This window comes from Onychomys torridus, chromosome 7 (assembly GCF_903995425.1).
Source record: "Onychomys torridus chromosome 7, mOncTor1.1, whole genome shotgun sequence".
NCBI classification, from domain to species: Eukaryota; Metazoa; Chordata; class Mammalia; order Rodentia; family Cricetidae; genus Onychomys; species Onychomys torridus.
This window is the reverse complement of record NC_050449.1, coordinates 74,324,705-74,337,903: the sequence shown is the minus strand read 5'-3', so window position 1 is coordinate 74,337,903 and position 13,199 is coordinate 74,324,705.

The window sequence follows — 13,199 nt, the reverse complement described above, 5'->3', positions numbered from 1 at the left end:
GTGATTCCTCATAAGAATTAATCAATTATATTCCTTATAGCTTAACATAAGCATTGGCATGTATGTAAAAGTACACAAGTGCTTGGTGAAGTGTTATTCACAATGGCCAAAAATTGGTAACATTTCAACTGCCCAGCAATGATTTAATAGATTTTTTTCTTTATTATTATGTGTTTTAAATTTTATACATCAGCCATGGGTTCCCCTGTCCTCCCCCCTCCCGCCCCCACCCCTACCTTCCCCCCAGCCCCTCCCCTCCATTCCCATGTCCTCCAGGATCAAGGCACCCCTGGGGATTCATTTAAACCTGGTGGATTCAGTACAGGCAGCTCCTGTCACCTCCTTCCAGACTGAGCAAAGTGTCCCTGTGTAGGCCCAAGGTTTCAAACAGCCAGCTCATGCACTAAGGATAGCTTGACCTGCTTTGTAGGCACCCAGTTTGTGGGACCAGGATCTGTCCTTAGTGAACAGATATTTTAAAAAATGGAAGAAACATTCTGTAAATGCTTATTCAGCCATAAAAAGAAATAAAATTCTGGTTATATGCTGTTGAACAATACTTTTCTACACTATGAAGGTGTATTACTCTCACTGTTTAATAAAAAGCTGACAGGCCAGTAGCTGGGCAGGAAGTTAGCCCAAACTGAGAATGATGTGAAGAAGGAGGGCAGAGTGAAGAGAGATGCCAGCAAACAGTGGCACAAGCAAAACATGTAAAAAGTGAGGTTACAAGCCATGAGCCACCAGGGAAAGCATAAATAGAAATAGGGATTAATTTAAGTGGAAGAGTTAGTTAGTAACAAGCCTGAGCTATTGGTCAAGCATTTATAATTCATATTCAGCCTCTAAGTTTGTTATTTAGGATTGGTAGTCAGGTCAGGAAATGTCCGATTATAGTTATGTAACATTGACAACTCTAGAAGACATCTTAGTGGTTTAACTAAGCACATAAAAGAACAAATGTTGCTTTTTCATTTGCATGAGGTAATGGAAGATAGGCAAACTCACAGAATAATACAGATTTACAGTTATCTGCTGCTAAGGGAAAAGGGAATGGAAAATTAATAAGTACAACATTTCACTTTGGGTTTTGAATACATTTTAATACATGTGGCACTGAACTAAAATGGACCCCATGAATTTCTTCATTCTTCCTACACTACCATGCATTGAGTATACTTGGCCTTCAACAAAATACTTTGAATAATTATTTTGGATCTCACTCCTTCCCAATATCCATCCTTCTCTTGTTCATCACACGTTCTTTCTCTTGATGTCTTTTAATTGAAAGCTTTAAGAGAAAATAGTTGCTCTAGTCTGATAACCAAAATTATTCTAAGGAAATTTCTAACTTCACATAAATGGTTCATGATAGAGCATGCCTGAGTTAAAAAGATAAATTATTGTATCATTTGTAATTGATAACAAAATATCTCAATCTAAAGATCTCTATGAAGGTAGTGAAGAAAAGAAATCTTATCATTGAATAGGCTCAGAATAAAAATATGTTCATTGCAGTACAACTGCTGAGTCATCGCAGACCCAGACAAACCCACCTTTCCATAGAGCCCAGAGGATAGGAAAATACCAATCATGTTCTCAAGAGATGGCAGCCAAATGAGTCCACAGTGCCATTTGTTACAAATGATTCATCACTACTTTACCAGGTAATATGTGTGGGTGACCATCTGTTAGCTAATTAGTTTTATCCAGAGGGAGAATGCATTTCTCATCTCTACATGACAAGAGCTGGCTTTGCAAGTAAGAGCAAGGTGCCCAGGGATGTTAGGCTCCCACAGAACTGGGAGTAAGACACTAACTCTTTCACTGTTTGCATTTCAAAGAGATGCCTCTCTAGGTTCTTGAGAAAGATCTGAATGGGTCACAAAATTGACAAAAGTCCTAACTACTGGTCAAAGGGATTTATATACATTTCAAAGATGAGAAAGTACTTACAATTGCACATTTTTTAAGGTAAAAATCTCAAAGCAAAAGGTAAGAGAAGGACTCATAAACCCCTTTTATAATTATGGTTGTCTTTTAATGTGTAAAATGTATCTCACAATGAAGTTTTAGTATGATTTATCTCAGTGATTAATAATTTGAGCATATGAATGTAACATTTTAAACTCCCTTTATTTTTACTGCTGATGGATTATTATACATTTATAATGTTTTCCCTCATGCATTTAAGTTCTCTTCTAACTAATGTTCAAGATTTAACTTTTGTGAAATAGTTAAAGTCAAAATAACTGATAAATGACTAAAGGCTTACAGTATGCTTTAGTGTATTTTTTTCTGCAGTTAGAAACATTAACTTACAGCATTTTATTGCTTCTTTTTTGTATGAATTGTATTTGGGGGAGATGGTATGACTTTGATGTTTTTATTATTATTATTATTGGTTCTTTTCAGAAATACTTGTAAACCCCCAAGAAGTTCAAACTATAAACAGGAAAATGATGGGCACATAAATTGTTCTACTTCCTTAGCATTTGTTTTCCAATAGAAATGCTCATGTTGTGCTAATGTGGAAGGCCTAGATGAAAATATCTGAACTAGCCTGGATATGTCTACACAAAGGGAGGTAGAGGCACTGGCCATGCAGAGAGAACAAACTAAACTAAGGAGGTACTAAGCCACATAGCAGTAGGCTTGAAGGTCCCTGAATAAGGACGACCCATCCCTCATAATCAGCAGCTGGTAAAATCAGAAAATGAAACCCAAGACTTTGATTTCTGGTCAAAGAATGGGTGCTGTTTCTTCTTTGTGGCTCTGGGTAGAGATAGGACATTCTGAACTGCACAAAATGTCTTTTGATTGTTATCTAGACAAAGACTTGTTTTGGTTTAAAAAAAAATCCAGATATACCACCCTCCTTGCCCTTAAGAATTCCTTCAGTTGGGCCCGTTGGGTACAAAGGGAAGTAAACATCAAAATATACTGTCTATCCCACAAACCTACCTTAAAATGTGCATGGCATAATAGTCTCTTTGACAGTTTCCACTCTTATTCTATGAAAGTATCCCCGCTTGCAATGGTCTCCCTGTCCATTGTCCAACTCTCACTCCAGCTGAGAAATAGTCATATTATTCTGCGACAAACTTAGCCTGTCTCCTACCCTCTACTCTGTATGGCTTGTCTGAATCTCTTCAGTGGAGGGCACAAAGAACAGGGATCTGAGGGGAGTACAGAATTAGATCCCAGTAATACAAAAGATTTAGAAGAAGGTCTGCATTTTGTGAGCCATAGGTCACAAATTCTAGTGGGGTTGAATCATAATTACCCAGAGAGTCCATTAAAAAATATGAATACAGATAGTGTATACTAGAGTCTGAGCCACGGCCTCAGGAGCCTTTACGTTAATGCCTACACATTCTGTGTTTCAAAGTTCAGAGAAGTTTGAAACGACTGCTTTAAAATTGAGATGGGTGCCCGGAGGAGATGAAGCTGAAGCAGGGACCCGATAATGAACTACTCTAATGATTGTATCCTGAGCACTTGGGGCTTAGACTCGTCATTAATTTCCAGCCAGTCTGGACAGTAAGAGGTCTAGAAGGTGAGAAGAGCCGGGCGGTGGTAGCGCATGCCTTTAACCCAGCACTCAGGAGGCAGAGCCAGGCGGATCTCTGTGAGTTCAAAGCAAGCCTGGGCTACCAGGTGAGTTCCAGCAGAGGTGCAAAGCTACACAGGGAAACCCTGTCTCGAAAAATCAAAAAAAAAAAAAAAAAAAAAGGTGAGAAGAAGAAAACATGAGAGGGGAAGGAAAATTGAGAATGAGTGTTAGCTTAGGCCTGCTCTCTTCTTCTATCTTGTCTATTTCCTACCATTGAAATGCCTTGGAATAGTTTCTTAGCAAAGACTTCTCCATGTAGAGCATTGTATTTCCAGATGTGAATAGGACTGCTGTTCTTTGAGTTAGAAAAAAACAAACCAACCTACTAGTATAGTAAAGAAAAAAAATTAAGTCTGTCTTAGAAATTGTAGTAGAGTTATACCTTTGCTTCCTCTGGCTTTGAAATAGATTACATAAACAGGAAAAATACGTTGTAAAAGTGGGATGCTGGAGAAAGGAAAACTTCCTTCCTCATGATTGACAGTAATGGAGTTCATTGCAAGTGATGGTTTATTATGTGTTGAATAATATATAAAACACATTAAAGGAAGACAGTGACATCATAACACCTACCTTATAAAGTACCTATGAAGAATGCTTAAGATATTTTAAAAGTATGTTATGAACTAAACATTAGGAACTGCTACATCATAAGCTGTCCCACTGCTTATTTCATGCTTTCTAAGTTGTAGTTTTGTTGGCATTGGGTGCTGGACAATTTGGGGTTGTGTGGACCGTCTTGTGCTATTCAGTATCCTATCCTCTGCACAGAAAATGACAATTGTGACAGTAACACCTTCCTCAAGTTAGGATGACTAAAAATGTCAAGACACACTAGAAAATGTCTTTTGGAGAGAAAAGAAACAAAATCAGCCTTGGCTGAGAACCAATGGCTTACTAATAAAATGTGAGGGTAAGATATTTTTTTGGAAATTTCACTACATTAAATTTTTATATATACAGTAATTAAGTCTAACCCAGACTCAATCTATAAAGTTTATGGTCACCAAACTCAAGCAAAAGTTCACATATAGTAGAATAATTCTGTCCAGGAACAGTGGAGAGAAAGGATTACAAGACTGAGACTTAAAGATAAACTTTCATGGACAGTATAGTGCCACACATAGCACACATCCCTTTCTAAGCAGAAAAACGTGTCCCAATATCCTCCAGAGTTGATATAGCTAAAAACTATCATTGATGGCTTCCAATCTAATGAAACCTCATGGCTTCAGCATACATGCACCTGCTGCTCCCCCCACCCCGTGTGTGTGTGTGTGTGTGTGTGTGTGTGTGTGTGTGTGTGTGTATGTGTGTGTGTGTGTATGTGTGTGTGTGTATGTGTGTGTGTGTGTGTGTGTGTGTGTGTGTGTGTGTGTGTGTGTCGTGGGTGGTGGTAACATAAAAGTATCCTTGACATGAAATTTCAATACTTTTCACAGACCCTCGCTAAGCTCCTAAAGTCTGAATCCATTGGGTACCAGTGATGCTGATTCATAGCATCTGCACTCACTTGTGACCCTGGCTGATCTTTGCAGAATTGGGGATTTATTTTCTTTATAATGATCATTCTTGGAGCCAAAGGTACATTAGGCTCCAAACACAGTCAAAGAATAGACTCACCTCTGGCCACTCTGAGTTTGACTTCTATAGATCTCATTTCAACATTTTGCCTCTAAAGAGTCTTAAATCTTGCATACTTGCTTAAATTGACAGTAAATACTGGCACCTTCCCCAGCATTCTTACACCATTTTTAAATTTTCAGTGGCATATTGCTTTGGTAAAATTTACAGACTCTGAATGTATGGAAACAACTCTCCAACAATAGAGGCCATTTAAATAACTTATTCTATATCTATAGGCTTTTAATATCCATAGTTGAAAAAAATAATTAATGGCATGAAAATAATAAACAGTAAATCATGATTTTATAAATATACGACTCTAACATACTGCGTTCAAGTAACAAATATTTCAATTTACATATTTATTTTACATAATTCCATTTCAAGTCTTGTATGCCAGAGATGAAGAAGCTGCCTGCCTGCTTATAGCTAGACAGACTAACCCTTTGTGCTCTGGACTACTCTTTTAGCCTTCCTCCTCAGGATGAGCCTCTGTGTCCTTGCTCAACACTAGGAACATTGGGCATACCTAACTTCAGCAGACTTTGTTTGGTGTTTCTATACTTCATAAGTAATCTCCTAAAATGTTTTTATATTCATCCAAGAAGTCAAGGTCAATCGCCAATCAAAGCCCCTTCTATTTTCTGTGTCTTCAGGAGACATTCTCTTCACCTTTCTGCTGACAGAATTCTAGCTGTCTCCTGGAGACATTGTTCCCTGAAATTCAGTCAAGTGGAAATTGAGTTGTTTCTTTTATCTCTTTGTACCTCTCAGCTTGGAAATGGCCTGAGTGTCCTTTTTGTTCCTCACTGTCGTTCGCAAACCACTTGTCCTCATCCTAAACATTTACTGTTATCTGAAAACACATGCTTTCAAAGTGTATGACTCACCCCCTCCCCCCACTCCATAATATACTGTCTTCCAAGTCTTGGCAGTATATTATGCATTAATTCTTTGATTTTGTTTTGTGTCACATTTTGATATTCCTATGCATTTGTCCTTTGCCCTCTATTGTTTGCTAGCCTTCCTCCACAACTCTCCTCATATCCTAATCGCTCATATAGAACTGGATTATTAAATAGACATATTCAACTTTTATATTGAAAGAAAGCAAAGGTATACTTTTTTTGCTTTCAGTATTGTGACTAGAACCTAGAGCTTCATGCATTCTATCCAAGTGCTATACCATTGAAATATACTCAGCCCAATCAATAACTTTTTAAACTGGAAGTTGAAAAGGAATTTAAACATAGCATTATATGTACTTGCTAAAAAATAGAGTTCCAGAAATCTCAATTCAAATAATTGTAAGCAGAACAAAGTAATAAGGAAACAACTTCAGACTTTCCATTCTTTCTATCATAAATGGAGATCATCCCAACTATAACACATACAAAAAAAGTGACAAGCCATGTGAGTGTCCACAAATAAAGTGGACAGAAAAGAATGGTAGAATCGGTCATGATTATTCAGGTTTGACTTGAGAGTCTGAACTGGAGTTGGAGAATGGTTTCAGTGCAGCAAATGATGACTTTTAGAGGATGCTCGGAAGTGCCAAATAGAAATTGACCACACTGATGATCTGAGTGCAAATATTTATTGATCCTTGCTGGCCTATTGACTCATCCATTGATCTAACCATGGTCAGTGAAAATATGTTAATTACTTGTCATTCTTTTGTCATCTATTTCTACTTCATAACAATAACTTCATTGAAAGTTGTCTTTATCCTTGAAATGCCATTGAGTTCATTCCTCCTGTAACCTGCATTTGACTAATTCTGTTCTATTAATAGTTATGTGGTCTTTCTTGCTCTGCCCTGCCACTGAGAAAGATGAACACTAATAAGCAGAGGATGAAAATACAGTTCAAATGAAAGCATGCTTGCCTATCACATAGGAAGGTGTGGGTCCATGGCCATATAAACCACACACAGTGGCCCATGCTATAGATCAGTCACTTAGGAGGTAGACACATTAGGATGTAAAGTTCAGTGCCAGAGCTGGAGAGATGCTTAAGCACTGGCTGCCATTCCAGAGGACCCATGTTCAACTCCCAGTACCCACATGGCAGCTCACAACTGTCTGTAACTCTTGCTCCAGGAAGGAGCACGCAAGCAGTGCACAAACGAACATTCAGAAAAAACACTCACACACATAAAATAAAACTATATTTCCAAAATGTGTTAATGTCATCCTCAGGTATATAGTGAGTTCAAGGGAAGCTTAGGATATGTGAAACACCATCTCTCAAACCCACTCAAAAGATAACTGCACTTGCTTAACATTTTCTAAGTGCCAGGCACTATTCTCAATAGTCCATAGGCATCAACTTAGCTAATTCTCACTATTCAAATTGAAGCTTCCATTCCCTGTAAAAGTCATATTTGGCCACAAGCACAAAGGCACTAAGGTCCATGCTTTTAATCTTTTGTTGATAGTCCCTCAAAACTACTCAGTGAAGTGACTGGAAATGGAAGGCAATAATATCAGATGTCAATGCCTCTCATGTTTTAACACTTTTATCATTATATACTACATATATATTCAGAGAAAAATAATCTTTTTATAATTTTTATCTTTGTTCAGCAGATATATCCCTCCAAGAACAAAAATGGACTTTGGGTTTGAAAACTATTGAGTCATTATGTAAAGTTCAGGCAGAGACACAAGCTAAGGTTTTGAAGGAGACATAATATCTCACTGAGTGAAGGCAAGATAAGCAGAAGCAATGGATGAGGTATGACTCTATGGACCTACTAGTCCCCCTGGCTGGCTCTGAAGACACACACAAAGTGGAGTACCCCCAAGAGATCTCTGCATTCTTAGTAACTGCTTCAGCTAACACTACACATTTCCTTTGCCTTCCAACTGTAGGACATAATGAGAACCACTGAGTCCCCTACTGTCCAAGATAGTTGTGACTTATGGGAACAGAGAAAATCTTGAAAGGCTTTTGATTTCCTCCAGTTAATTGTCAGCATTCATATATACTTTCTCAGATGCACAGGGAAGTGTTTATGGGAAAGAAATGCCTCACCTTTCTCCTTAGCTCAGCCAAGGTCTCTAGTCATCACTCCCAACTCACTCAAGTGGCCATTTGTTTAGGGATTCTGAATGTCTAAAAGAGTCTAGTCTTTTTTTTTTATTTTCTGCTATAGATTTTGTAAATTCTCTTGCTAAATGAAATAAAACACTGTGAAGCTATTATATCTTCCATTACCTGTGAAACCTACTGGAAACCTAGCATAGTATCCAGCAAAAATTGGTTTAAAAATGTGCAAAGGTATTTTCTTGTTTATGAGGCAGAATGCTCAGCACTTATGATGTATTAAGCAGTGAGCTCAATGCTGGGTGCTACTTGCACCTTGAGCACCACTAAGCTGGATGATTTGGGACCAGTTCCTTGGTTTCCCTCATTCTCAGTCTCTTCGTTTGAATGAGTTGAGCAAAACATGAAGTTATTACTCAGCAAGATAAGTTATACTCAGTGAGTAATTACTGAGTACCTTATTTGTGCCAAAAACTATGCTAAGCATAATGTCTACTCTCTAGTGACTCACTGTCCTGTTCCTAGGAAGATGACCTTGTGGTTTCTTAGATTTAGTCTCATTGTGTTTTAAAAAACAGAAGTGTTGTGATACAATTTTTAGACACGTTCTACCATATGCTAAGTTTTTATGACATTTCAAGCACTATTTTCCTTAAGGTTTTAAGTAGTTTGAAAACATCACTGACTATAAAGAGTAGTTCTCCCAGTAAAGTATTCAAGAAAAGACTGGCAGTTATTGACCTGATTCAGGGAGGAACTTCAGAAGATATTGAGGGCTCCTTTCATTAAGCTCTGTATATCTGACTACTTGTTTGGGCATTTTAAAATGTTTGTTTTACAATTTAGACAAACAACTGTCAAATTAATAATCCCAAAGTCCAAATGTCAGTGCTTACAGACGTACAGCTCACAGTTCACTTGACCTCATCTAATGGCAAAGTGTGTCTGTATTGTCCTACTGCACCTCATGAATGGGCAATGGCTAATAATCCTTTTTCAGCATAAACAATACTGGCTACATATGCTAGGCATCTACAACTGTTTGAAAGAAGTTCTCCATGGCTCAGTTCAAAGTGGCCATTTCTTCTGTTGACTTCTCCTTTTTCAAACTGACTTATCAGAGTTTGCTGCGTGTTTTAAAACCTCCCAAGACAGCATTCTTGTTGCTGAGGTACAGCTTGCAGTAGGAGTTTATAAAGGTTTGGGAGGAAATCAGAAATGCAATAACTGCTTTATTAAGTACAAGGGATCACTATACACAGAGTTTAATTAAAACTTTGCGAGCTGCTGAGATGGAGAGCCAGATAATCCAGATCAGACCAGTTTCTACAAATTCTACTTCTAGCAGATCACACCTGGAGAATAGTATCTTGTCCCTTGGAATCAAAGGAAATGGCCAGATGGCTCTGATTTAACCCTTGAAGACACACTGCAAAGACTGAGAAAGTTAAAGTATCTTCACTGCCACCTTCAGGATCATAAAAAAAACAGCATGTTTGTCTCCAGATACCTTTTGAAATTAGTGTTGATGCTAACATAATACTTTCTGTAACACAATGTTTTCTAAATTTTCATTATACTGTGTCCTATAGTGATGAGTTGTGTGCTAAGATTTCTTCATGATTGATAGATAAATCACTATTTACAATTGAAACATGTGGAGACTGTGACTAAATATAAAAGAGGTTAAGGGAACAATTGCCCTTGGTTTTAAAATGTTTAATATCAGTTACATTTGGTGTCAAAAGGACTCCTGTCAGGATATAGGGTTTTTTTTCAAATTTACAGAAAATAGAATCAGATGATATCTCATTTTAAATGAAAATTTCTCTTAGAAATCCTACTTCTTACCAGACCTAGACACATACCTACAGTCCTAGCTACTTGGAAGACTGAGGCAGGAGAATTTCAAGTACAAAATCTGCCTGGGAGATACAGGAAAAGTTTAAGAACACCTTGGGCAGATAAGTGGCAGGGTCACATGAACTTACTCTCAGAGAGAGAGAGAGAAGAAGGAGCAGGAGGAGGAGGAGGAGGAGGAGGAGGAGGTTCATGGGGGAACACCTATGTCTCTCTGGGAAGGGAAATAGAAAAGATTTTGTAAGAAGAGTGAGAGAGCAGGGGGAGTTGAGGACATGAGTGATCAGATTGGAAGGGGTACAAGGGAAGATCATTGAAAGACTACTGGAAGGGAGGAGGCATTTCAGGATCAGGTAAAAACCTGGTGCAAGAGAATCTTCCAGGAATCTACAAGGATAACCCTAGATAAGACTCCTAGCTATAGCATATCCTAGCCTGAACTGGACATCTTCTATCATCAGGCAAGACTTCAAATGGAGGGAATGGGAAACCTTCAACTTACAGTCTGTCCTGCTTATGGGATATGTTAGGGTAAGGGTGGCATAGAAATTGAGGGAGTGATCAACCAATGACTGGTTTAGCCTAAAATCCATGCCAGGAGAGTAAGCATCCCCCTGACATGACCTGGAGCACTAGGACACACAGGCTGGATCACCCAGACACCTAGGATAGAATCATACATGATTGGAGTGGGGGCAATGTCAATGTGATGAAGCCTAACAATATTCTGCTATACACATCAGAGAGGGTCATCCAGGAACTGATGGAAACAGGTGCAGACCCACAACCAAACATGAAGCAGAGCTTGGGGAATCCTGCAAAAGAGGGTGAGAAAGTAGGGGTATTAGAGGAGATTTTAGGACCCAGCCCTGGGCTCGTAGGTATTCACAAAGGCTGAACCCAACAACAAGGGAACCTGCATGGGACTGACCTAGGCACTCTGGATATATGTTACAGTTGTGTAGCTTGGTCCTCTTGTGGGACTCCTAACAGTGGGAACAGAGACTGTCTCCTTTTTACAGGCTTTTGGGACCCTACTCTTCATACTGGGTCACTTTGCCCAGCCTTAATAGATGGGAGGTCTTACTGCAACATGCCGTGCCATGTGTAGTTGATACTCACAGGAGACTTGCCCTTGTCTGAACAGAAATGGAGGAGGAGTGGATTGGGGAATGGGAACAGAGAAGGGGGGGGAGGGGAAGGACTGGGAAGAGAGGAAACTGCAGCCAGGATGTAAAATAAATAAATAAATAAACTTGAAAAAATGGAAATAAAACAAAAACATCATTTTGAACAATTTACATATGATACACTTCTTATATATGTCACAATGAAATTCAATAGTAAGCATGTAATAACCAATTATAATGAATTTATATAACTAATTATAAGTGATTTAACTTTTATCAGCACTTGAAACTGACTATCATATTTAGTGAAATTTTTTAATTAAGAAATTTTTTATTCATTTTACATATCAAATTTACCCCACCCCATATGTTTTCTATGACTTGATTTTACTTTTGTTCTTGTAGCATACCTAGGATAAAACCAGGGCCCCAGGCATCCTAGTCAAAGGCTCCTCCAATGGCCAATATCTTTTTATTTAAAATAATTCTCAAGATAATAATAGAATTACATCATTTCCTCCCTTCCCTTCCTTCTCATGTACACCTCAAATACAGATTATATACAAAATCTGCTCAGTCTGTATAGTGTTACTTCCATGTGTATGTTTTCAGGGATGACTATTTGGTATTGGATAACAGTTATGGATGCCAGTCATAACTGATAAAGCTACACAACTCATACCTGTGACACATGAATTCTAGGCAAGCACTGTATCACTGAGCAACATCCCCAACTTGTCATTGATTGATGGTTGACAAGTATTCCACCATCGAACCAGGTCCACAGCCCTCCCCACATCAGTTTCTCTCTCGGTGGTTGCCTTCCTGCTGCCAAAGCTTCCAAATGCTCCAAGATACTGTGGGGAAATTCCTGTAAGAGAAAAAGTTTGTATTTTCTGGCTCATCACATGATTATTGAAGTTACTATTTACCAAATGTCTCACTGGGATCAAAAACTTCATTCATCTGAATAAATAATCCATGCCAAACTATCTACTCTCCTAATATAATGCTTATCATATGTTTGTATTTGCTGTTTAGTTTCAACTTAACAAACTATATGAAGGTAGAATTTCAACATTGTGACTTGTGGATAAATAAACTAGTATAGATATGAAATACAGTTGATTGTGGCAGAAATTAAACTGAATGTGTAGGGAGAATATTAGAATGTGTAGGGATTTATGTCTCTACTGCCAACCAAATGTGTTATATTGAACAAGACATCCTCCATTCTCCAGAAGAGTTTTCAAAGACCTAAATTTCTATAATAAAATGTGTGTATTTAAATAACCATAGATCCAAGTTCCTAAGTTTTATTTGGTGAAAACAGTCTATAATTCTAAAATGCATTAGATTATTTTAACTGTGAATCTCCATCATATTCCATATCTGTTATGGATAAAATGGGCTAAGTTAAAGTTAAGGTCTTGATGACTTTTCTGTTTCTGTGATAAGATACAACAACCAAGGCAACTTAGAGAAGAAGGAGTTTATTTAGGGCATACAGTTTCAGAGTTAGAGTCTATGATATCACATCATGGCAGACAGCATGGCAGCATGGCAGCAGGTAAGCAAGTGAGCAGTTGTGGTTCTGGGTTAGTAGTTGAAAACTTAAATATTGATTTATAAACACAAGGCAGAGAGCCAACTCAGAATGGTTTAGGATTTGACACTTCAAAACCCATCCATAGCTCTTCTAATAAAGCCACACTTTCTAATCCTTCCTAAAAGGTTGCACCAACTGGGAGCCAAGTATTCAAATGTATGAGCCTATGGAGGTCCTTCTAATCAAAGTCACTAATTATCCTTCAGTAGCATCCACACCTCAGCATCTGGATACCACCTCATTTCTTGTTCTTGCAAAGTCTACTGGCACTTCCAGCATCTTCCTAGGACAGCTCTCCTCCAGGTTT